At 41.0% G+C, this 13,107-nt stretch overlaps 1 protein-coding gene across 1 annotated transcript in view; it reads right to left on the bottom strand.

The window, feature by feature from the left end:
* APLF (aprataxin and PNKP like factor) overlaps window positions 1-13,107 on the bottom strand; it is a 79,185-nt gene that overhangs the window by 22,831 nt on the left and 43,247 nt on the right. The gene's annotated exons all lie outside the window — the stretch shown is intronic.

Genomic DNA, 13,107 nt, shown 5'->3' with positions numbered 1-13,107 from the left:
TTAACATGCACTGTCCTTATAATTTCTTTCTTTTTTTTTTTTTTCTTGAGATGGAGTCTTGCTCTGTCCCACAGCCTGGAGTGCAGTGGCATGATCTCTGCTCATTGCAACCTCTGTCTCCCAGATTCAAGCAATTCTTCCACCTCAGTTTCCCAAGTAGTTGGGATTACAGGCACATGCCACCATGCCTGGCTAATTTTTGTATTTTTAATAGAGCTAGGGTTTCACCATGTTGGCCACACTGGTCTTGAACTGCTTACCTCAGGTGATCCGCCCACCTCAGCCTCCCAAAGTGCTGTGATTACAGGCATAAGCCACTGCACCTGTCCCCTTATCATTTATTATAAGCTACATTAATGTATAATACATTATTTCTGCCCTCTAAATATAATCATGTTTTTAACATAGCCAAATGATAAAATTGTTTTGCCCCCAAGGAAAATTTTGCAAGATCTGATTCTTTTTCCAAATTGGTCAGAACATAGCTTTATGTAAAATTTAAAGTCTTAACTTTAAATTTATCTTAATAAAGGCTTGAGTTTAACCAAACTGAAAGTGCTTTTAACCAAATAAACACTCTCATTAGCACTGCAGAACCTTTATAATTTGTACTTACTACCAGCACAAACAATAAGCCTGGTCTTATTCTGTTAAAAATGATCTTTTAATTACTTATACTTCTTGTGGAGTAGAAACAATGCTCAATGAACCCCAGTCCTCCTGGTAACCATTTCTAGGATGTGATAACAACATACCAGATACATATCAATGTTTGCTTCCATTTATAACTAAGGACTCATGTATGCTGGATGCCATCTGAAAAAAAGCTGGTTTTACATTACCTGATATTTGATAGCTTAAATTTCTTAAGAAGATATTTCATTTTTTAAGAAACAGTACATAAATTTACAATGCTACTCAAACTGACTGACTGCCTTGCAAAAAGAAACCTAGATCTTATCACGGTTCTTATAGTAACAGATAACCTATGGGGAAAACAATCCTTTGGCTATCTCTTGGAGCTGACCCTTACTGCAACATTCATATCATATCTCTCTAAAACATATGCCCTTTGCTCTCAAGCTGCACCATTACACCCCAATCTCATCCCACCAACTACAGGACCAACTGGCCGGTGCTAGCAACTGGAATTCTTGAGTGAGAATTGGGCAATCCTAACCCAGCCCCCTACTTGGCAGTCCCTCGCTCGTTCAGTTCTTCCCAGTTTTCTTTTTCCTTGTTCAGGTAGCACTGGCTAACAGATGTTGAATAAAATGTATCTCTTGTTCCTGTTGACATTTCCAAACTCCACAAGTAATTCTCCTAGAGTATCCCTCTTCTCTTGATTTTAGAAAAGGAAGAAATAATTTCTCCCATAAACCCTGCACTTCCCTTAACCTTAAAATCTTTTGGCCTCTCAATTCTCTTTGTATAAAGCCTAGGGGTTGGGATGGTGGTCACTTTTCGTACATTTAAATAAAGCATTAAGGGAAAGGGCTGCTTTTTACTGCTGAGGGCCCCTTAACATGGGATACTTTATCAGTACTTCTGTTCACAGTTTGAGCCTTAGCAGCAGTTCTGGGACAATAGGGAAACAATTCCATTCAATATCATATCACATTTTTTTTTTTTTTAAAAAAAAAGCACAACTAGGAGAGTGGTTAAAAAAATTAGATTATATTCTTATTTTGAACACTATGCAGACATTAAATAAAAACATCTTTAGATGTTTTAACTAAACAAGAACAAAATTCATACTGTGATGCCATTTAGTTTTTTAAAAATTCCTTATATATCTATGTGTGCCTTCACTGTGTAAATCCAAATGAAAAGAGTTAGAAGTATATAAACCAAAAAATTAGTAAGGCAATGATACTGAAGGATGAAGCAAATGGAGGTTTTCATTCTTCAAATGCTTCTGATACTTCCATTTTTTTTTTTTTTTTTCTTATTGCATTTTAGGTTTTGGGGTACATGTGAAAAACATGCAAGGTTGTTGCATAGGTGCACACGTGGCAGTGTGATTTGCTGCCTTCCTTCCCTTCACCTATACCTGGCATTTCTCCCCATGCTATCCCTCCCCAACTCCCCACCCCCCTGCTGTCCCCCCATTCCCCTCCAACAGACCCCTGTGTATAGTGCTCCCCTCCCTGTGTCCATGTGTTCTCCTTGTTCAACACCCGCCTATGAGTGAGAACATGTGGTGTTTGATTTTGTGTTCTTGTGTCAGTTTGCTGAGAATGATGGTTTCCAGGTTCATCCATGTCCCTACAAAGGACGCGAACTCCTCATTTTTAATGGCTGCATAATACTCCATGGTGTATATGTGCCACATTTTTCCTGTCCAGTCTATCATCAACGGGCATTTGGGTTGATTCCAGGTCTTTGCTATTGTAAACTGTGCTGCAATGAACATTCGTGTGCATGTGTCCTTATAGTAGAACGATTTATAATCCTTTGGATATATGCCCAGTAATGGGATTGCTGGGTCAAATGGAATTTCTATTTCTAGGTCCTTGAGGAATCGCCACACTGTCTTCCACAATGGTTGAACTAATTTACACTCCCAACAGTGTACAAGTGTTCCTATTTCTCCACATCCTCTCCAGCATCTGTTGTCTCCAGATTTTTTAATGATCGCCATTCTAACTGGAGTGAGATGATATCTCAATGTAGTTTTGATTTGCATTTCTCTAATGACCAGTGATGCTGAGCATTTTTTCATGTTTGCTGGCCTCATGTATGTCTTCTTTTGTAAAGTATCTGTTCATATCCTTTGCCCATTTTTGAATGGGCTTGTTTGTTTTTTCTTGTAAATCTGTTTTAGCTTGTTGTAAATTCTGGATATCAGCCCTTTGTCAGATGGGTAGGCTGCAAAAATTTTTTCCCATTCTGTTGGTTGCCGATTCACTCTATTGACTGTTTCTTTCACCGTGCAGAAGCTGTGAAGTTTGATTAGGTCCCATTTGTCTATTTTGGCTTTTGTTGCCAATGCTTTTGGTGTTTTGGTCATAAAGTCCTTGCCTACGCCTATGTCCTGAATGGTTTTGCCTAGGTTTCCTTCTAGTGTTTTTATGGTGTTACATCTTATGTTTAAGTCTTTAATCCATCTGGAGTCAATTTTAGTGTAAGGTGTCAGGAAGGGGTCGAGTTTCTGCTTTCTGCATATGGCTAGCCAGTTTTCCCAACACCACTTATTGAACAGGGAATCCTTTCCCCATTGCTTGTTTTTTTCAGGTTTGTCAAAGATCAGGTGGTTGTAGATATGTTGTGTCGCCTCCGACGCCTCTGTTGTGTTCCATTGGTCTATATCTCTGTTTTGGTACCAGTACCATGCTGTTTTGATTACTGTAGCCTTGTAGTAGAGTTTGATGTCTGGTAGTGTGATGCCTCCCACTTTGTTCTTTTTGCTTAGAATTGACTTGGCTATGCGGGCTCTCTTTTGGTTCCATATGAAGTTTAAGGTGGTTTTTTCCAGTTCTGTGAAGAAGGTCATTGGTAGCTTGATGGGGATAGCATTGAATCTGTATATTACTTTGGGCAGTATGGCCATTTTCATGATATTAATTCTTCCTAACCATGAACATGGAATGTTTCTCCATCTGTTTGTGTCCTCTCTTATTTCGTTGAGCAGTGGTTTGTAGTTCTCCTTGAAGAGGTCCTTTACGTTCCTTGTTAGTTGTATTCCTAGGTATTTTATTCTCTTTTTTGCAATTGTGAATGGCAGTTCGTTCTTGATTTGGCTCTCTTTAAGTCTGTTATTGGTGTATAGGAATGCTTGTGATTTTTGCACATTGATTTTGTATCCTGAGACTTTGCTGAAGTTGCTTATCAGTTTCAGGAGATTTTGGGCTGAGATGATAGGGTCTTCTAGATATACAATCATGTCGTCTGCAAATAGAGACAATTTGACTTCCTCCTTTCCTAATTGAATACCCTTTATTTCTTTTTCTTGCCTGATTGCTCTGGCTAGAACTTCCAGTACTATATTGAATAGGAGTGGTGAGAGAGGGCATCCTTGTCTAGTGCCAGATTTCAAAGGGAATGCTTCCAGTTTTTGCCCATTCAGTATGATATTGGCTGTCGGTTTGTCATAAATAGCTTTTATTATTTTGAGATAGGTTCCATCAATACCTAGTTTATTGAGAGTTTTTAGCATAAAGGGCTGTTGAATTTTGTCGAAGGCCTTCTCTGCATCAATTGAGATAATCATGTGGTTTTTGTCTTTGGTTCTGTTTATGTGGTGAATTACGTTTATAGACTTGCGTATATTGAACCAGCCTTGCATCCCCGGGATGAATCCTACTTGATGATGGTGGATAAGCTTTTTGATGTACTGTTGCAATCAGCTTGCCAGTATTTTATTGAAGATTTTTGCATCTATGTTCATCATGGATATTGGCCTGTAATTTTCTTTTCTTGTTGAGTCTCTGCCGGGTTTTGGTATTAGGATGATGTTAGTCTCATAAAATGATTTGGGAAGGATTCCCTCTTTTTGGATTATTTGGAATAGTTTCAGTAGGAATGGTACCAGTTCCTCTTTGTATGTCTGGTAGAATTTGGCTGTGAACCCATCTGGACCTGGGCTTTTTTGGGGTGGTAGGCTCTTAATTGCTGCCTCGACTTCAGACCTTGTTATTGGTCTATTCAGGGTTTCAACTTCTTCCTGGCTTAGGCTTGGGAGGAGGCAACTGTCCAGGAATTTATCCATTTCTTCCAGGTTTTCTAGTTTATGTGCATAGAGTTGTTTGTAATAATCTCTGATGATGGTTTGAATTTCTGTGGCATCTGTGGTGATATCCCCTTTATCATTTTTTATTGCATCTATTTGGTTATTCCCTCTTTTCTTTTTTATTAGTCTGGATAGTGGTCTGTCTATTTTGTTGATCTTTTCAAAAAACCAGCTCCTGGATTTATTGATTTTTTGTAGGGTTTTTCGTGTCTCTATCTCCTTCAATTCTGCTTTGATCTTAGTTATTTCTTGTCTTCTGCTAGGTTTTGAGTTTTTTTGATCTTGCTCCTCTAGCTCTTTCAATTTTGATGATAGGGTGTCAATTTTAGTTCTCTCCTTTCTTCTCATGTGGGCACTTATTGCTATATATTTTCCTCTAGAGACTGCTTTAAATGTGTCCCAGAGATTCTGGTATGTGGTATCTTCGTTCTCGTTGGTTTCGAAGAACATCTTTATTTCTGCCTTCATTTCAGTGTTTATCCAGTCAACATTCAGGAGAAAGTTGTTCATTTTCCATGAGGTTGTGCAGTTCTGGGTTGGCTTCTGAATTCTGAGTTCTAACTTGATTGCACTGTGGTCTGAGAGACTGTTTGTTATGGTTTCCGTTCTTTTGCATTTGCTGAGAAGTGATTTACTTCCAATTATGTGGTCAATTTTAGAGTAGGTGTGATGTGGTGCTGAGAAGAATGTATATTCTGTGGATTTGGGCTGGAGAGTTCTGTAAATGTCTATTAGGTTTGCTTGGTCCAGGTCTGAGTTCAAGTCCTGGATATCCTTGTTAATTTTCTGTCTCGTTGATCTGTCTAATATTGACAATGGTGTGTTGAAGTCTCCCACTATTATTGTGTGGGAGTCTAGGTCTCTTTGTAAGTCTTTAAGAACTTGCCTTATGTATCTGGGTGCTCCTGTATTAGGTGCATATATATTTAGGATCGTTAGCTCTTCTTGTTGCATTGATCCTTTTACCATAATGTAATGTCCTTCTTTGTCTCTTTTGATCTTTGCTTCTTTAAAGTCTATTTTATCAGAGATGAGAATTGCAACTCCTGCTTTTTTTTGCTCTCCATTTGCTTGGTAAATCTTCCTCCATCCCTTTATTTTGAGCCTTTGTGTATCCTTGCATGTGAGGTGGGTTTCCTGGATACAGCACACTGATGGATTTTGGCTTTTTATCCAATTTGCCAGTCTGTGTCTTTTGATTGGGGCATTTAGTCCGTTTACATTTAGGGTTAATATTGTTATGTGTGAATTTGATCCTGTCATTTTGATGCTAGCTGGCTGTTTTTCCCATTGGTTGATGCAGATTCTTCATTGTATTGATGCTCTTTACCATTTCGTGTGTTTTTGGAGTGGCTGGTACTGGTTGTTCTTTTCTACGTGTAGTGCCTCCTTCAGGAGCTCTTGTAAAGCTGGTCTGGTGGTGATGAAATCTCTGAGTACTTGCTTGTTCACAAAGGATTTTATTTTTCCTTCACTTATGAAGCTTAGTTTGGCTGGATATGAAATTCTGGGTTGAAAGTTCTTTTCTTTAAGGATGTTGAATATCGGCCCCCACTCTCTTCTGGCCTGTAGGGTTTCTGCTGAGAGATCTGCTGTGAGTCTGATGGGCTTCCCTTTGTGTGTAACCCGACCTTTCTCTCTGGCTGCCCTTAGTATTTTCTCCTTCATTTCAACCCTGGTGAATCTGATGATTATGTGCCTTGGGGTTGCTCTTCTAGAGGAATATCTTTGTGGTGTTCTCTGTATTTCCTGGACTTGAATATTGGCCTGCCTTGCTAGGTTGGGGAAGTTTTCCTGGATAATATCCTGAAGAGTATTTTCCAGCTTGGATGCATTCTCTTCATTACATTCAGGTACACCTATCAAACGTAGATTAGGTCTTTTCACATAGTCCCATATTTCTTGTTGACTCTGTTCATTCCTTTTTACCCTGTTTTCTCTAATCTTGCCTTCTTGTTTTATTTCATTGAGTTGATCTTCAACCTCTGATATCCTTTCTTCTGCTTGGTCAATTCAGCTGTTGAAACTTGTGCATGCTTCACGAAGTTCTCGTGTTGTGTTTTTCAGCTCCATCAATTCACTCATATTCCTCTCTAAGTTGTCCATTCTCGTTAACATTTCGTCAAGTCTTTTTTCAAGGTTCTTAGTTTCTTTGCATTGGGTTAGAACATGTTCTTTTAGCTCACGGAAGTTTCTTATTATCCACTTTCTGAAAGCTGATTCTGTCATTTCATCACACTCATTCTCCATCCAGTCTTGTTCCCTTGCTGGTGAGGAGTTGTGCTCCCTTGTAGGAGGAGAGGTGTTCTGGTTTTGGGTGTTCTCATCCTTTTTGCGCTGGTTTCTTCCCATCTTTGTGGATTTATCCACCTATCGACTTTGTAGTTGCTGTCTTTCTGATTTTGGTAATTTTAAGTCTGCAGTAGCTGAACTCATAAACCCCCTTTTCTTCCCCCCAGGTGTTCTGTCCCAGAGAGTCAGGGCTTTATGATTTTCCTGCTGTCTTGCAACCACTTTCCCTGCCCACAAGGTGGCAGCCTAGTCACACTCAGCCTGCATAGGCTTCACTGAGCTGCTGTGGGCTCCGCCCAGCTTCCGTGTGAACTTCCCTGCAGTCCTGTTTATATGGGTGTAGTTAGAACTGCTTCCGCTATGCTGGCCCGCCCCTGTAGTGACGTAATCTCTGTAGTGGCGGGTTGTCTTGGTTACGGCAAATTGCCCTGGGAACTGCAGGGTGTTTCCCGGTGGGGGATGCCCCTCCTCCACAGAGCTGGACTGTCCTGGGTTCAGCCGTGTTTCCGGTGGCGCCCTCTTTGCCCGGGAATCTCTTGGCTTGACTCCCTGCCTCAGCTCCCCTTGCTGGCCCAGAGGGGACCCAGTCTCGCTCACTCTGCACAAGGAGGTGCTGCTCCCTGCCCCCGGGGGCAGGCCGAGCAGTGCGCCGGTCCAACCAGCGGCGCTGGCAACCCATGGAGCTCCTCCACCTATGAATCTCCTGGTCTGTGGGCAGTAAAAATCTGCTGCCCTGTGAGCTGCTGCGTCAGCTGAAGCAGCGGCTCTGAGATTCGTGGCACGCCCTTGCCCAGGGGTCTCCTGGCTTGACTCCCTGCTTCAGCTCCCCTTGCTGGCTCAGAGGGGACTCAGTCTTTCTTGCTCTGCAGGAGGAGCCGCTGCCCCCTGCCGCAGGGCATAGGCTGAGCGGCCACGCAGCTGAAACCAGCGGCGCTGGCGACCCATGGGGCTCCTCCTCCTGTGAATCTCCTGGTCTGTGGGCAGTAAAAATCCGTCTGGAAATGCGGTGTCCACTCACCCTCTGTGCCTTCTCTCGGAACTGCGATCCCAAGTTCCTCTCAACCAGCCATCTTGGATCCCAATATCGATACTTCCATTTTTGACGATAAACATGTATTATGTTGCCATTTAAAAATAAAAATTAAAAACCCAACAAAATGAAATATAAGAAATGAAAAGTAGGCCGGGCACGGTGACTCAAGCCTGTAATCCCAGCACTTTGGGAGGCCAAGGCAGGTGGATCACGAGGTCGAGAGATCGAGACCATCCTGGTCAACATGGTGAAACCCCGTCTCTACTAAAAATACAAAAAATTAGCTGGGCATGGTGGCGTGTGCCTGTCATCCCAGCTACTCAGGAGGGTGAGGCAGGAGAATTGCCTGAACCCAGGAGGCGGAGGTTGCGGTGAGCCGAGATCACGCCATTGCATGCCATTGCACTCCAGCCTGGGTAACAAGAGCGAAACTCTGTCTCAAAAAAAAAAAAAAAAAAGAAAAAGAAATGAAAAGTAGAGTATCATATTTCAACTCCATCAACTTCCATGAAAGATTAGAGTTTGTTTTATTTTTAAATCCTCACGAGGAGTTTGTTTAATATGTTAACTTATTCTAAAAGAGAAAGAAATGTTAAAGTCCCAAATACCAATACTGTGGATCAGAGGTTCTCAAATATATTTTAAGAGGATCAAAAGCTGGAAATCATAATGCTCTTCATGAACTCCATGAAATACTGATTTATAGTACACCCTTGGCATTCAAGAATTTAACATTCATAGTTTAAATTATTTATAAATGGTCCAAAAATCCATTACATGCAGTAATTTGTAAGTTTGCTGAGACAGAAATTTGCACTGTGCCAATTACAAAGCTCAGGAGCTAGAGTAAGTCACTGAACTGGCAAGTGAGGGAATAGGAAAGATGGAAGGTGCTCTGTACTTAGAAGTAGGAGAAAAGCAGAGAGCTCTCTATTTCCTAAGCATCCCACATTGTTTATTTCTTAGATTAGATGAAAATGCACAGGATTAAATGTGGAAGGCTGGTAACTCAGAATAGAGTGGCTAGATCCCCTACAATGTAAATATACATGTTAGAGACCTGAGGCACTGAAGAGCATGGAGCTGATAGAGGGTGACCTGGGTGTATGGAAGTGGTGGGAAGGTATTATTAAGGCTATTAAAATAGCCGGTTAACCTATCAAACAAGCCCTTCTCCTGCCCCTCAACCATCTGAGTGTTAAAGTACTAGAAGGGAGAAGATAAAGAACTTCCACCTAGAACAAATTCAATAAAGTAATTTTATTGTTGTTTCCAAACTGCTCCTGGCAAGAATGTCTGTGGTGATAAATTACCTTAAAAGTCCTGCATCAATTCCATTAACACTGATGTGCTACAAGACTAAAAACTCCTAATCTCCAGCCCCAACTTCACTCTCGAGCTTCAAACTCATATATTCAACCACTAGCTACACATTTCTATCTCAATATTCCATGCTCCTCAAACTCTAAATGTCAAAATTGACATTCTGCCTCTGTGTTCTCTGGCATAGTTTCTGTCAACACATTTCATCTATTCATGCTAGACAGAAATGTAGAAGTCTATCTTTTACTCCTTCTTGCCCTCTCTCCCCAGATTCAAGCAAGAAGTTCTACAATTTTATTCCTAAATACTTATATAATCCAATACTTCTTACCATCCTTAAAGTCACTGCCCTAGCTTAGATTCTCTATTTCATCACTGTGTTAATTTCACAGTATCTTCCCTTACCTCCACGTCTTTAATCTTGTTCTTTTCCAATCTCTCTTCTAGCAAGCTGCCAGGATTATATCTGTGACTGAAAACATTTCAAGGGCCCCTCTCTATAAACTGGTCACACTGTTGTCTTCACCCTCATCTCACACTGCCATCTATCTGAGGTCTGGTAACTTGCTCTGACCAAAAGAATTCAGCATAAATGACAATTCCAGTTGTAGGCCTTAAAAGATCTAACAGCTTTGACATCACTTCCTTGGGGCCCAGCTGTCAGGTAAAGATGCTCAGTCTGGGCTACTTCATGGTACACGGAGGGAGGTGGGCCCAGCCAGCCCCCAGCCATTTCATCAACCTTTGCTGAGGCACCATTCACATGAGTAAAGCTATCACAGATGCTGCATCTTCAGCTGATTTCTCAGCTGAATGAAGCCCAGCTGATACCAAAAATGTGTCATAAAAGGATTGCCCAACTGAGTCCAGCCAACCCTCACAATTATAAGACAGAATATAATCATAATCACTGATATAATCATGTTGTGTTAAGCCACTAAGTGTTGGGGTAGCTTGTTTCACAGCAATAGACAGCTAAAACACTTTACCATACTACTTTCACTTACATTGTTTCAGTTAAGCTTCCATCATTTACAAGAGTTCTCATTAGATTATGTAAAGGAAATACATTGTCTGAGTCTGTTTTGTAACTGCGATAACAATATCACAAACTGAGCAATTTATAAAGAACAGAAATTTATTCTCTCACAGTTCTGGGGTCTGGAAAATCCAAGATCAAGACACCAGCATCTGGTATGGGCCTTTTTACTGTATTCTTATATGAGGGAAGGTGGAAGGGCATGAAAGGATGAATGCTGTGTCATTCATGGCAGAAGAGTGAAAGCATAAACCCACTCCTACGAGCCAAGTCCACCTTGTTATAGAGATGAGGTCTCCTTATGTTGCCCAGGCTGACCTTAAACTCCTGAGCTTAAGCAATCCTCCTGCTTCAGCTTCCCAAGTAGCTGGGACTATAGGCACTGCATCCAGCTTTGCAAGCCCTTTTTACAGCAGCATTATCCATTCATGAGCATGGAGCATATAACCTAAACAGCCTCCCATTAGGCCCACCTCCAGTACTGTTGCACTGAGGATTAAGTTTCAACATAAATCTTTAGAGGAGACAAAAACACTCAAACAATGGCAACCATCCTTTTCACTAAAGTTAATCAATTCAAGTACCCTCATTTTCACTTCTAGACAGTTACATAATTTTGTAGAAAGACATACAAGAACTGATGAAAACTACAGACTATTTCTGAAAATTGTCCTATGAAGAGAAGTTACTAGAGTCACAAAACTCTTTTCATAGTTTAATATGTATGGTAGAAAAATTCATTATACCCAAAACGAAAAGACCTATGTTTGAAGCCAAGGTTCCTAACAATGTGAACTTGGGCCTTAGTTTCCTCTGAGGCGTTCAATGATGGTAAATCGGTAGCTCTCAACTTTGAAGGGACACTAAAATTGGGAGAGTTTAAGATACCACTGATGCATAGGCTCCACACACCAAATGAATCAGAATCTCAGAAACAAGGTCTAGTTGGGCAAAAGTGATTTTTGTCCCTTCTTTCCACTGCTTCTCCTACTTTTCCAAAAGAGAATGTAATTCATTCCAAGTACATTGATCCAAATGTAGGCTTGGCTAAACTGTTACTGGTTTTTTTGTAGCTGGCAACCTCCTGTCATCAGACTAGATAGGTGAGCCTAGCCTCTTGTTTCCTCTCACCTGCTCTGCACTATAGCCATCCCTTTAGGACTAGCTGTTCTAAAGGTTCACTGTTTGGACTCAAACTAGTCAGGGATGGAGGGTGGGGTTTGGAAAAGCCCTGCTGGGATCTTCAGTTTAAGTCATGTGCTCTGCCTCAGCTTTACCTGCATAAAGGATCATGAAAACTGAAGCCTTATTTTTCTTTTTTTTTTTTTTTTTTTTTTTTTTTTGAGACGGAGTCTCGCTCTTGTTACCCAGGCTGGAGTGCAATGGCGCGATCTCGGCTCACCGCAACCTCCGCCTCCTGGGTTCAGGCAATTCTCCTGCCTCAGCCTCCTGAGTAGCTGGGATTACAGGCACGCGCCACCGTGCCCAGCTAATTTTTTTGTATTAATAGAGACGGGGTTTCACAATGTTGACCAGGATGGTCTCGATCTCTCGACCTCGTGATCCACCCGCCTCGGCCTCCCAAAGTGAAGCCTTATTTTTCCTGTGCTAGAAAAGGTAAATCTCCCTCAGAGGAAGGAAAGAAAAAGCAATTAGCCAAATAGAACTTGGGCATTTTGGGGACCTGGCTGTAATACTCCTGATGTCATCAAAACCTCACAATACCTTGAATATTTTAAATCTGCTCCTCTCTATAATCTATCAATTAAGATGTTTCTCAAAGTTTTTCTTGTGATTATCAAACTTTATGGGTTGGGATAAATAGAGGAAAACATGTATACTATAGATTTTCTTAAGAATACAATAATTTCTCTTAAAAACAAAGGCAATGTCAATTGTCATGTTCAGAGTTCAGAGAATAGAGTATATGAGGGCTCAGTGTTTATATAAAAAAATTTATTTTAATAAGTTTTATGGCAAATATATGTGAGCCAGAAAACATTTTGTTTTCATTTATTAAGCTTGCCTCCATAAGTAAAGCAAAGGAATTGAGTGTATAGTGACCAGGCCCCACTTCTCTAGCTGGAAGACAGGCTCCAGTGAGAAGCTGGTTCCTCTCTCTGGGCGAGAGGGGAAGAGTGAGAAGAATATATTCAAGACTGACCTCAAAGGTGGATGCTGGCATTTCAATCATTTTAGTGCACAGTCTTCTATGACCAATCCTCTTCCTTTGGTTTTCTCTGAGACTAAGACAGGGATCCATCCACAGAGCTCACCCACAAGACTACAAGGATCATGAAAACTGTCATCATAAGCCACCTCTCACTAGAGAGGAAGCATGCCTGAACTTTCTGTCCAGGGGCCATCTCTATCTTTCTCTCCCTTTTTAAGTACTTCTAATAAACAGTCCTCATTTTCTTTAAGTACCCAGTGTTACAGAATGCATATTTCAGTCAAACCATTCTAGTGAGTTAGCAAAAAACTGAAAGAGGAAAGAAGGTCTAGAAATACTGTGAGTCAGCCCAGAAGTGATCCTGCAACAGGTAATTAAGAACTATTCCATCATTTGTTTTTCTCATCACATTCAGTGAGAAAATGGTGGCTAAATGCAATCTGAGAACAACCAATGGAATAAGAGAAGCCAGGTTTCACAATGGAGGTGCCAAATTATGACCAGAGTCAAGTGGT

This window comes from Aotus nancymaae, unplaced genomic scaffold, assembly GCF_030222135.1.
Source record: "Aotus nancymaae isolate 86718 unplaced genomic scaffold, 86718_ANA_hifiasm-v0.15.2.pri h1tg000057l, whole genome shotgun sequence".
Lineage (NCBI taxonomy): Eukaryota > Metazoa > Chordata > Mammalia > Primates > Aotidae > Aotus > Aotus nancymaae.
Note: the sequence above shows the minus strand (reverse complement) of the source record. Positions and strands in the feature narration are given on the sequence as shown.